The following is an 11,871-nucleotide window of genomic DNA, read 5'->3' as shown; positions in this document are numbered from 1 at the left end:
ATCAACACACCGGTGGGCTAAAGTAGTGAATTATTTGTCATGTGTAAACGTGACACATATTTTGACTGATTGGCCGTGTCGGGTGGTGGAGGGTTACGACACATTTATAAATAACGCGATCTAACCCAAAAACGTTTATAATGAATAATATTGGTCGCGAAAGCCTACGTGTTAAACTGAAAGAGACAAAAACTATTTTTTTCACGTACTGAAACGACTGTACGCCGTATGGACCTGAAACCAAAAATTTCCCCTGTACAAGAATACGGGTATGTATGCAACAAAATGAACTGTGACGAACCGTGGCGGTAGATGCGGATACCTGGTGCACAAATGGATAAATTAAACAGGACCGTAACAACGAATAACGCCACAATGCCCCCTTCCACAACTACAAAGGAGACATCACGGCGATGATGATACAACTCCGCTACGCCTGACACGGTTGCCTTGGCTTGAGTACCACCTGAATGTGACATTGTAGTTTGTTGCTCTGCATCTACATCAGCCGTACGAAAGAAGAAGACGACTCACAGCCGCTATCCCACGACCCCGTTAACCCCATTCCTGTAATCCGCCAGCATCAAAGTATGAAAAATACCAATAGGTTTTACGATCTTCAAACGCCAAATATATTCCTTTTGCAAGGAATCAAGTCTGTATTAACCACATACAGTATTTGTGGTGAACATGCAAACAAAACATGCTGTGATAAGATATACATTGTCTTTGAGACTAATTGGCCTACACCAGAGACAGCAGACGTCTTAATGGTCTCGTCTCACCAGTGTAAGACCAGAGAACAACGCCAAAAAGCGTACAGTACAAAGTCAATGTACGTCTCAGAGGATTATTGCTCGGGTTGAGCAGCTATATCATGGGACCTATTTGACGGAGAGTTCACGAAAACTCCTCTTGTCCTATTACACCTATTATTCGACCCTTGTATCCGCTGATGCTTTGTATCCGCCGATGCTTTGGAATGTGCAATATGTGCAATGACAAATGAAGGTCAAAGTTCGTAATGTCCACTTTACAGCAGACTCTTGGCGCTGGTAATGTCCCAGAGAATGCATTGGGCATCTCCACTAACGGCTGGCTCTGTTCAAGCTGACCAAGGTGAACACGCTGACAGCTCTGGTAATCAAATGAACAAATACATTTATATTATGTTGTGATTTATAGTAAGAAATATACCCCGAAATTCAAAAGCAGCTGACTAAATCTGTTTCATCCAGAAACCCTCCAACACCCGACACAGCCATACAAAAAAATGTGAAGTTGTACAAACGTTTAACGAGCTAATTATGACTGTTTCAGCTCACTGGTAAGTTGACAAACAATCCTAATAAATTCAGCAATTAACTACAATGGATGGCTAACCCAGTTTCATCAGATGTGGATCTTTGGATTCTGAACTAGGATGGTTTTGGATCTGGTTCAGTGTCCCAACATGTGTACTGTATACTCTGTGCTGCTGACATCACAGCTGTCGCGATTTTCACCTGAAGACGGGTGCTTGTGTTGCGTTCGAAACGTCGTGATTTATTTTATTTCTACCTACGTGACTTTACCGAAAGAATCAAAGAGTGTGGATTCCTGCAGTCACGAAAGCTTCAAATCAATGTGTACTGAACCACCCAACCACCTCATATAAAACATGACTTCCTTCCAGCCAATCTTCCATATCTTGTTGGCTGCCAGAGCACACAATTTAACGTCTCATTTTATGAATGTCGTATTTGCTTAGAACTATATAGGAACCTAATAATAGGGGTTTTCCCCTTTTTTCTGGCAACAAAACTGAAACCTTTTTACAAGGATTCATGTCTGCATTAACCACAATACCTGCAGTCAAAATGCAAACAAAAAACATACTATGATAATATATGCTTTTGATTTGGCGCTTTCGTGACTCCAGGAATTACTCTTTGGTTTTTTCGGTAAAGTCACGTAGAAATAAGAAATAATAATAAAATTACATAATAGCATACGACGTTTCGATTGCAACGCAAGCAATCATCATCAGGCATAGAAGAGCTAAATTTAAGAGAGAGAGAGGAAACACAGAACCGCAGATATATATACAGACACCTAAGCAGAGGGAGTTAACATAGACACAAAGAGACACAACGTATGGAGCACAGAGAGATAGGGTCTCTGTGCCAAAGCCTTAGCATGTAGGGGGGACAAAGAGAGATGGAGAAGCACATCAAATGGAAACAATAAATTGTTTCCAAATTTTACTAAATCTTGTTCGATTTGATGTCCTTCTCCATCTCTCTTTGTCTCCCCTACATGCTAAGGCCTCGGCACAGAGACCCTATCTCTCTGTGCTCCATACGTTGTGTCTCTCTTTGTGTCTCTGTGTTAACTCCCTCTACTCAGGTGTCTGTATATATATATCTGCGGTTCTGTGTTTTCTCTCTCTCTTAAATTTAGATCTTCTATGCCTGATGATAATTGCTTGCGTTGCAATCAAAACGTCGTATGCTATTATGTAATTTTATTATTATTTCTTATTTGTACGTGACTTTACCGAAAAAACCAAAGAGTAATATATGCATTGTCCTTGATACTGATTGGTCCACACCAAGGGACGGCTTTCTTTTGAGCCTCGACCCAATTGGTGCTCGACCAGATAACGCCAAAAGGCGTAGAGCTCAAAGACAATGCACTATCAAAGTAATGAGGGCTCGGGGTGAGCATCTACATCATTAGACCTCCTTTGCCAGTACCAAAATGTAATAATAGGGGTTTTTCCCCTTTTTTCGCAACAAAACTGAAAAAGGGGAAAAAACCCCTATTATTACATTTTGGTACTTGCAAAGGAGGTCTAATGATATATAGGAACCTCTTCATTTCATTTGTCCTGATAAATGACAGAATGTAATTAAACCCATTCATAAAACTGCATATATTTGAACATTTTTGAACTTCAGTGATGACACCAGTCGACACTGGCTGACGTTTGCTCAAAGGATGTAGCACTGGCCCATTCCATTTGGCTTCTGTTTAATAAATAATAATCCCTATAGGAATAGGTTTAACCCTTTTAACTGGCACAAAAACTGACACCTTTATACAAGGGATCATGTTTGCAATAACCACAACACAAGTAGTCAAAATGCAAACAAAAAAGACAACTCTGATAATATGCACTGGCCAAAAGGCGTCTTCTGGTCCAACACCAGTGGGGACTAGGCTCTAAGAAAAGCCGTCTCGGGTGTAGACCAATCAAATTCAAGGACAGTGCATATTTTCAGGGTTGTCTTTTTTGTTTGCATTTTGACTGCTTGTGTTGTGGTTATTGCAAACATGATGCCTTGAATAAAGGTGTCAGTTTTTGTGCCAGTTAAAAGGTTTAAACCTATTCCTATATCTTGTTTCTGGCAAAGGAGGTTTCGTAAAATAATAATCCCTCTTGCGAAGAATGGCCAGCCTCACGCCCCCTGCCGGCCAGCCTCATAAAGGGCATCTGCCAACCCGTAAGCTCTGGTTGAATAATGAAATAATTTAGTTTATCCAGGAGTGTCTTCATACGACACAACTCTCTGTTTTTCAGGAGAGTTCTACATTGTGATGTTTTTACTAGTCCCTCACTGAGGTTCGACTATTTTCAGGTGTATGCAGTAGGAGGCGATGATGATATGTGAAAACACAATTGAGTCATTTGCAGGGGTTTATTTGCATTGGAATATTTGGCCACTGTTGGTTAAATTGTATGAGTTTTTTTTTAATGGGAGGAAACTGGATAACCCCTCGGAAACCCATGCATAACAAACTACACAGAGAAAGGGAATTCAACTTAGGTTTTTTCTTGTTTTGAGGCACGTGTCACCACCGCGCCACCCTGCCGCCCAGGCCAATACTTGCTTGACGAGGCTCATAAACCTGAAACTGGTCCCGAATGTCACTGTTTAAACTAAACTTTATTTTTGTTTTTACCAGGTAAAGCCCGCTGAGCTGTATAGCTCTTTTTCAGAAGCGACCTGGCCACAAATCATAGCTCAAAGTGCCTCATCGTGTGGAAATTTACAGCAGCCAAATACTCTTAACTCACGTTTCTGAATTTTACTGTAAATGTTGGTCCAGATGATGGGTTTTCGACTGATGAACCAACATTTGATTTTACGTCAGACGTATGCTTCTTAATTAACATTGCATGTGGAAGACTTTGGCTCAGGGGCCTCAAATTACCACTTTAGATCAATTGGACCCGTCTGCTTTTTCTAATAATGTATTGTACGTGCAAAACATAGATTCAGAAGGCTAATGCGGCTGATGTACCAAGAGTAATATTTTTATTTATCTCAATTGCCTTTTAAAATAAATGTATCCTGTGTATCTGTGGAACATTAGTCCAATAATATAGATTTGGGGCAGTTATTTAACATTTTCAGTCATCAAACATTCCCATTCGTTTCGAATCCCACACGAAACCGAAGGGAGCCCATCCGGTATTGGCAGTAGTGCGGGGGGGGGGGGGGGGCGGTCCCGGACCGTGCGGGTGCCCTGGCCGTCCGGTGAGGGGGGCCCGGGGGACCCCGACCACGCGGTGAGGGGGGGTCCCCGACCACGCGGTGAGGGGGGACCCCGGCCACGCGATGAGGAGGGGGGCCCGGACCACGCGGTGAGAGGGGGTCCCCGACCACGCGGTGAGAGGGGTCCCCGACCACGCGGTGAGGGGGGTCCCCGACCACGCGGTGAGGGGGGTCCCCGACCGCGCCGCGAGGGGGGTCCCCGACCACGCGGTGAGGGGGGACCCCGACCACGCGGTGAGAGGGGGTCCCCGACCACGCGGTGAGGGGGGACCCCGACCACGCGGTGAGGAGGGGGGGGGGCCGGACCGCGCGGTGTGAATTTAAACACCGCGCGCTTTTTTCCACGGCGCGCGGTGATGCCGTCCCACCTCAAAGCAGGCGCGCGAGGATTGCGCGCGCGACAACAATCGCAGCGCCTATTGAACCGTCCGTCGGCTCGTCGCAAACAGCCAATCAGAGCGCGCCTAACTCGCTGCCTGACACCGCCGGCAGAACTCACAACGGTGGCGGCGGGGGGGGGGGGCGGGGTTTGTATGCGTTTGAATTTCCCATATCGTATAAGCCGCGATGGAGGAGGCGGGGCTTTGAAGGCGATTGCATTTTTTACATGGGATAAGCCGCTCTCCGGGGGGCGGGGTTATAGGCGTACTAGGGGGCGGGGTTTATAAGCGTTTATATTTCCCACACCGGATAAGCCGCAATCGGGAGGCGGGGTGGCAGCGCTCTTCTAACGCAGCTCATTGGTGCACATCGCGAGCAGCACCGCCTCCCCCCCCTCAGACATCCAATGGCGGACAGTCTCGCAACCGCCGCCGCCCCCCCCCCCCACACCAGTCCCGCCGAGCACGCGGCGCGACCGTCCAATCGTATGGCGGTAATGCGTATCCGAGCTGGGAAATGTGCGGTGTGGGGGGTGGTGTAGGGGGAAGAGGCTTCGTGTGTCGCTGGGGGGAGTCGCAGCAGTGAGAGGCGCAGGAGGAGGAGGAGAGGGGAAGAAGCCGCGGCCGCCGTCGCCGAAGAGGAAAAAAAGGCCTCCCCCCCCCCTCCACCACCTTCGTTTGAAACATCGCGGCGCAACAATCGCAGCAGCAGCAACAACAACAGCAACAACAAAAGAGACGATTGTCGCCGTCGTTATATCGCAAAGGGCCCGCGCGTCCTCCCCGAGTAATGTTTTTTTGAGTGAGTATCGGAGAGAGAGAGAGAAAAAAAAACGCCGCTGTTGAGATTCGAGAAGGCCGAAGTGAACGCCGCTTGAAATGGTGACGCAGTGCAGCCCCCGAGGCCCAGGCGCAACCGCGACCAGCAGGGCCCGCGGAACTAGCAAAGGCAGAGCCAAACCCGAGCTGCAAAACACGCGCCCTCCCGTGTGTTACAAATCGGCGTGAGCTTCGCAGGGCGCTCGCGCGTGCGTGTGTGTACGTGTGTCTTTGTACAGTGTACGTATGCGTTCATTGTGTGTCATAGCTGTTGTATAATGGAGTTGGTGTGTGTGTGTGTTCGGATTTATATTGGGTGGACGCGAGTGAAATGTGTCCCGTCATGAGCGACACGGGCTGGGCCCTCAGTCGGCGTGGTGAAGTATAGTCAAACGAACCCCCCGCCGCCTCCGCTTCACGGGCGACGCAAGCCAGGGGAAGATCTCGTAGAGACGCGAATTAACAAAAGATCTCGTAACAGGATTTTTACGTGTGTGTGTGTACAGTGGGTGGTTTTTTTTCTCCTCGTGTTGTTTACAGTTTTGGGTGTAGGTAGGTAAGCGCTGCGTATGTTCGTGTGTATGTGTTTAGACTGTACGCATGTACGGCGGATGATGCTGTACGCTTGTATCTGCGTGTGTCGTATCTGTAAGCACCCACCCCCCACGATGGCCAACGACACTCGGGCCTGCCCTGTGATTTGCCTGCGAGCCTTCGGTCCCTTTGCGTGACGGCGCCGGCGTGCACCTAGCCTGGCACAGTCTCCGCGTTGACATCACCGCCACTTGTGTTAATGTGTGCGCGTGTGTACCGCCAAGCGAGCCCCCTGGTTCGATTTCCCGCTCACGATTGACTGAGCCGGTACATGGGCCTCCCCCTAGGTCGACTCGGCCTCAGGCGGCCTGCCGGGCCGGCCTTCGCAGGTGCTCGCTAACAACACTTGCCCCAACAGTCTGTTTAAGGCAATACGGGGGGGGCATCTTTGTCTTTAATGCTGCCAAGGAGCCGGTAGTGTAGCTTTCGGCGCGCTATACGAACCCGGCGACCCGAGTTCGATTCGCGCTCACGGCCACCGTCACCCAGTGAGGATTATCTGAACCGGTCCTGGGGGGCCCTCCCCTCCCTTACCTAGGTCGACTCAGCCTTCAATGAGTGCGGTGTGTTAAACATCGTGACTGGGAGAGACAAAGGCGGTCGTGCGTGGCCACCACCCTCGTGTGCCGTGCCGGCCTTCACAGGTGCTACTCCCAAGCGGCACTTGCCCCTACAGCATGTTAAGGCTGCACGGGAGATGCTTGTGCCTGCTGTGTCTTGTCAGCCCCGATAGCCGACGACACTCGGGCCTGCCCTGTGATTGATCTCCGAGCCTTCGGCCCTTTTGCTTGGCGGCGCCGGAGTGCACCTAGCCTGGCACACAGCCTCTGCGGTGACGTCTGTAAATGTGTGTGTGTATATATAGTTACTACCAAGGACCCAACCAAACGTAAGGTGACTGAACAATAGTATATTTTTTGGTAACGTTCTGTTGTCACCATTACAAGTGCAGGCCGCTGTAAATTTGGAAGCATACAAGACGCGCGAGGTGCTGGGTGGGGACATTTAAAAAAAATGTTTATCACGGTCCATCGTTTCCACCGTCCATCGGTGGAAACGCCACGTTCCCATGGCGGGAGCCAGCGGGTCATTTGGGAAGGCCACGGTTGACCACTGACAACGCGGTTACGCATGCTTTGTTTTTAACCAGGGGGATGATGGGCTCGGTCAATCCCCAGATGGGGATGATTTGAACTCGACAACCTTCCGAATTGTGAGTTCTAACCACAGCGCTACTTGACTTATCCACAGTACTTGCCACGCTACGGCTATGCCCAAGACCGTTTCAGTTAAACACGTGCACTGTCACTCTTACTTTTCCATCCACTTAAGGGGGTTGGGGGGTGGCCATTGTAAGATCTGTGGTGATACTGGTGCTGACGTGTATGGGTTTTCACGGTTTTCTCAAACAAAGGGGCAAACGTCCAAGAAGGACCGAGCAAGAGACGAAGAGGTAGAGGTGGCGTGTGGCTACTTTCAGCCGTGCCACTTGGCATGTTATGCAGCTGCCGATGGGGATGATCTACAGTGAGGGAAAAAAGTATTTGATCCCCTGCTGATTTTGTACGTTTGCCCACTGACACAGAAATGATCAGTCTTTAATTTTAATGGTAGGTTTATTTGAACAGTGAAAGACAGAATAACAACAACAAAATCCGGAAAAACGCATGCCAAAAATTTTATAAATTGATTTGCATTTTAATGAGGGAAATAAGTATTTGACCCCCTCTGCAAAACATGACTTAGTACTTGGTGGCAAAACCCTTGTTGGCAATCACAGAGGTCAGACGTTTCTTGTAGTTGGCCACCAGGTTTGCACACATCTCAGGAGGGATTTTGTCCCACTCTTTGCAGATCTCCAAGTCATTAAGGTTTCGAGGGAAGGAGGTTCTCACCCAAAATTTGACGGTACATGGCCCCGTCCATCGTCCCTTTGATGCGGTGAAGTTGTCCTGTCCCCTTAGCAGAAAAACACCCCCAAAGCATAATGTTTCCACCTCCATGTTTGACGGTGGGGATGGTGTTCTTGGGGTCATAGGCAGCATTCCTCCTTCAAACACGGCGAGTTGAGTTGATGCCAAAGAGCTCCATTTTGGTCTCATCTGACCACAACACTTTTGTTGTCCTCTGAATCATTCAGATGTTCATTGGCAAACTTCAGACGGGCATGTATATGTGCTTTCTTGAGCAGGGGGACCTTGCGGGCGCTGCAGGATTTCAGTCCTTAACGGCGTAGTGTGTTACCAATTGTTTTCTTGGTGACTATGGTCCCAGCTGCCTTGAGATCATTGACAAGGTCCTCCCGTGTAGTTCTGGGCAGATTCCCCACCGTTCTCATGATCATTGCAACTCCACCAGGTGAAATCTTGCATGGAGCCCCAGGCCGAGGGAGATTGACAGTTCTTTTGTGTTTCTTCCATTTGCGAATAATCGCACCAACTGTTGACATCTCACCAAACTGCTTGGCAATGGTCTTGTAGCCCATTCCAGCCTTGTGTAGGTCTACAATCTTGTCCCTGACATCCTTAGAGAGCTCTTTGGTCTTGGCCATGGTGGAGAGTTTGGAATCTGATTGATTGCTTCTGTGGACAGGTGTCTTTTATACAGGTAACGAGCTGAGATTAGGAGCACTCCCTTTAAGAGTGTGCTCCTAATCTCAGCTCGTTACCTGTATAAAAGACACCTGGGAGCCAGAAATCTTTCTGATTGAGAGGGGGCCAAATGCAAATCAATTTATAACATTTTTGACATGCGTTTTTCTGGATTTTGTTGTTATTCTGTCTCTCACTGTTAAAATAAACCTACCATTAAAATTATAGACTGATCATTTCTTTGTCAGTGGGCAAACGTACAAAATCAGCAGGGGATCAAATACTTTTTTCCCTCACCTGTACCTGGGTCACGTTAAGCGTTTGAGACCCTTTGTATTGTGGTGGTGTTCGTGATGGAGGTTGTTAATGATGTGGCAATTGCATGTTATTGACGGACGCTCTGTTGAGGTGCAAATGTCCGCGTGGTTTTTTTGAGTGGTCATTTAATTGCAGTCGAAATGTGAGCTTTACAGTTTGTAATGAGGTTATGCATTATGTAACGTGGCCCTGCGTTGATATAAAGCCTTTGCATCATTTTCTGTTGCTATTAAAAGCAGTGAGGAATCAATGTGCCTAAGCACACTGTACATATTGTTCGCAAGCCTTACACGTGACTGTTTTTTACAATAATGTGCCGTTGGTTAATCTGTTGGATGCCGTGTGTCTGTTTTTCTAGGCCACTGGTGGGTTCTTGCCTTGGTCATTCTGGAGAATATTCATAGAATATACAGGACCTTCAATCGACTGGTGACCATTCCGTGCGCGCATACACATTCACTTCGTGCTGTGTGAAGAACTTGGCACTGCAGTTCACGTTTAGTGTTATTGTTATACCCATAAGCATTTAACTAAACCAAGCAGTTTTCTTGAATTATATTAGCATGGTTGGCTACGTGCGGTGTGAGAGAAGTTCAACACACAAGTGTATCAGGTCACTGAAAATACATACTGCAGCTGCTGTCAGTACCCGAAAATAAACATCAATATTAATATAAATCAGTGACCTCTTTTAATAGCAATGATACTATTTGTCCCACATTTTACTAATCGAAAAAGTGCTTTTGAGTTTAGGGGTATATTTCTTACTGTAAATTACAACAATAAAAATGTTATATGTTCGTCAATACCAGAGCGGTCAGTATGTTCACCTTTGTCAGGTTGTACAGAGGCAGATGCCCAGTGCATTCTTTGGGACATTACCAGAGCCACGAGTCTGCTATAAACTGGACATTACAAACTTTGACATTCATTTATAATTGCACAAATTGCACATTTCACATCGTCGTCCATAAAACCTAACCGACCACGATGTAAATCATATAGCCATTGTTTTTTTGCAAGGAAAAGAAACATCCTTGAAGCATAGAAATGTTAATCGGTTCTGAAATGAAGTAAAGGGCATAAAACTTGTACGAATGTAAATGTCCCCATAAATTACACTGAAACCGGTGTACACACAGTGGGCACACGGAACAGGCAAATTTAAAATGTTTAAGACAAACAACATAGCATCATTTAACCAATAATGTATGTGTCAATAATTAAGGATGCTGTGTATTAGAACAGAAAACGTTGCATTTGTACCTTTACCAGTTTAACCTTGAGAAAAATTACCATTATTTTAGCATCTTACCAAAGGGTAAATAAAACTAACACTGTAATCTAAAATGCACCGTTTATGATGTTTCCATGTTAAACATTGAACTTTTGGGGTGTTGTCTATGGCAGGTGCACGAGTTAGTAGATATTTCATTGCAAATAATTCACGTTCAATATACAGTGTAATATAGTCAGTTATTGTGTCACAGACCTTAACCATGAGTAGGAACTTAGAATAATGTCAATGACTTGTGTCTGCAGGATGTTTGTAACAAATTAACCTTTTGGATTCCTTAACAGAATTTACGTGAAGACCTTGATGGGCAAAGCGATAGTTCCATAAGTAAGTTTTTCCATATTCTTATCATGAATTCATAGTCACGAGTATTCGTATTAAAGGGATTTCAAAATCGTGCCTTTATTAGGTCCACACACTTAAACATTTCACGGCTATAAAAGCAATTATAAAGTCGTGTATCCTTCAGTAATACTGTAGAATTGTTAAGTTATTTACACACTGACCCTGTTGGCATTCCTCAGCCATTGGTGGAAATCAAGTGTCACAGTGACAGGGAGCAGTCTATATAGTCTCCCCATTACTGACTTCCCACAACATATTACTCGTTTTGTTCATCCCAGAGAGATTGGGGGCTGAGTTGACCCTTGACCAGGATTTGATCTCTCCACCCTAATGTAAGTCGCTTGTTTCTGCCTCGCGTTGCTACCCATGTCTTTTTTTTACGAGTGTTACAAACGGGACAAAAAAACAAGCGATTCCGTAACATTCATTTGTAATTAAAAAAATGACACTAAATGGAGAATGACCAATGGTAATCACGTGCAAGAGCTTTTTTTTCTCTCCGTTTTTTTGCCGCTAGATGGCAGATAGCTAGCGGTGCCCTTGCACGACTGCACATTGGAAGGACAATCTTTTTTTTTTCTTTTTTTGTCTGGTGAGGGTGTAAAGACGTTTAAAATGTTTTGAAGAATGAAGCTGCAACATGGCGATGGCTGCATGAATCGTGGCATCGTTTGCAAATGGTGTCATGGCGGAATTGAGACATGTTTGGCCTGACATTAGAAAAATGCCCAATAAAGCACAACAAATGTGAATCCTTTATTTCATGGTGTGCGTATACCTGTCAACCCATACGGTTTACCCGTATTTTTGTACAGGGAAATTGAATTTACAGGTCCATACGGCATACAGCCATTTCAATACGGGATAAAACATGTTTTGTCTATTGTTTGTGTTTCGCCCTTGTGATGGGACTTTGTAGGGTGAACGTTGAGATTTATAAGGTGACCAGTAAGGTCTGAATTGGTCTAATAAGGTAGGCACTG

At 46.1% G+C, this 11,871-nt stretch overlaps 1 protein-coding gene across 5 annotated transcripts in view; it reads left to right on the top strand.

Annotated features, from left to right (window-relative positions):
- The first annotated feature begins 5,468 nt into the window (after window positions 1–5,468).
- Window positions 5,469–11,871, top strand: part of DCUN1D4 (defective in cullin neddylation 1 domain containing 4) — a 29,150-nt gene continuing 22,747 nt past the window's right edge. For 2 of the 5 annotated variants that reach the window (XM_032955176.2, XM_032955179.2), the window contains exons 1-4: window positions 5,590–5,726; window positions 7,488–7,550; window positions 9,605–9,675; window positions 10,828–10,870. The gene's annotated coding sequence lies outside the window, so the exon portion shown is untranslated. Of the gene's footprint in view, window positions 5,727–7,487; window positions 7,551–9,604; window positions 9,676–10,827; window positions 10,871–11,166; window positions 11,221–11,871 lie in introns of all 5 variants that reach the window. The other 3 variants (XM_032955175.2, XM_032955177.2, XM_076067506.1) reach the window with 2 other exon arrangements.

Source organism: Petromyzon marinus, chromosome 16 (assembly GCF_048934315.1).
Source record: "Petromyzon marinus isolate PM22_M1 ecotype Great Lakes invasive population chromosome 16, UKy_Petmar_22M1.pri1.0, whole genome shotgun sequence".
NCBI classification, from domain to species: domain Eukaryota; kingdom Metazoa; phylum Chordata; class Hyperoartia; order Petromyzontiformes; family Petromyzontidae; genus Petromyzon; species Petromyzon marinus.
Note: the sequence above shows the minus strand (reverse complement) of the source record. Positions and strands in the feature narration are given on the sequence as shown.